The sequence below is a fragment of the Triticum aestivum genome, chromosome 4A, assembly GCF_018294505.1.
Source record: "Triticum aestivum cultivar Chinese Spring chromosome 4A, IWGSC CS RefSeq v2.1, whole genome shotgun sequence".
NCBI lineage: Eukaryota > Viridiplantae > Streptophyta > Magnoliopsida > Poales > Poaceae > Triticum > Triticum aestivum.
The window spans coordinates 730746652-730747502 of record NC_057803.1 but is presented as its reverse complement, the minus strand read 5'-3'; positions in this window follow the sequence as shown (position 1 = coordinate 730747502).

The following is an 851-nucleotide window of genomic DNA, read 5'->3' as shown; positions in this document are numbered from 1 at the left end:
GCCGGCTGGAGCAAGAAGGGGCGGCAGCAGGGGACGAGAGGTGGGCTGGGATGGGGCGGCGGCGACGGTAAGGCGGCGGGGGCGCGGGTGAGGAGAGTGGGCAGCGGCAGGGGGCGGGGGAGAATCCGGCGGCGGCGCGGGTGTGGAGGCGCGCGGCGGCGGTGATGAGGGTTGGGAGGCGCGGGGGGTTGGGAGGAGGAGAAGGAGTGGATGGGGGCGCCCCGCGCGGCGATATGGATAAGGGACATATGCCGACGGTTAAGCCGTCGGCATAGGTGAAGGCGCCACGTGGCACCTATGCCGACGGCTTAGCCGTAGGCATATATTTTTTTATTTTTTTTATTTTATTTTGAATTATACATGGTATATAATTATATTGAAGATGATACATGGTCAGCAACATTTTTTTTCTGGACCAAATTTTTTCTATGGTCAGCAACATTTCTTTATGATATAAATATTTGCTAAATTGTACTAACAAAAAATGTACATTGTGTTAAAATATTTCGAAATTAATTGAGGAGGGCAACATTTCTTTATGATATAAATATTTTCAATGGTCTAGCGAAAGGTGATACATAGGAGAGCAACTGACTGAGGGGTACCGTTACCGAGTGCCTGATCCGGTGACTATGCGAGTGCCTGATCCGTCTACTGCCGTTTCCCCCCTTCACATCGCACCGTTACCGCAGAACGTCTACTACCGTGTCATCGCAGTTCGTAAGGGGGGCCACGCACCGGAGACGCGTGTCGCTTCTTCGGACATGCCACAACACCACCCCGCATGTATGACGGCCCGGTACGACGCTCCGGTGGCATTGCTACCCCCCCCCCCTTGACTTTGCACGGAC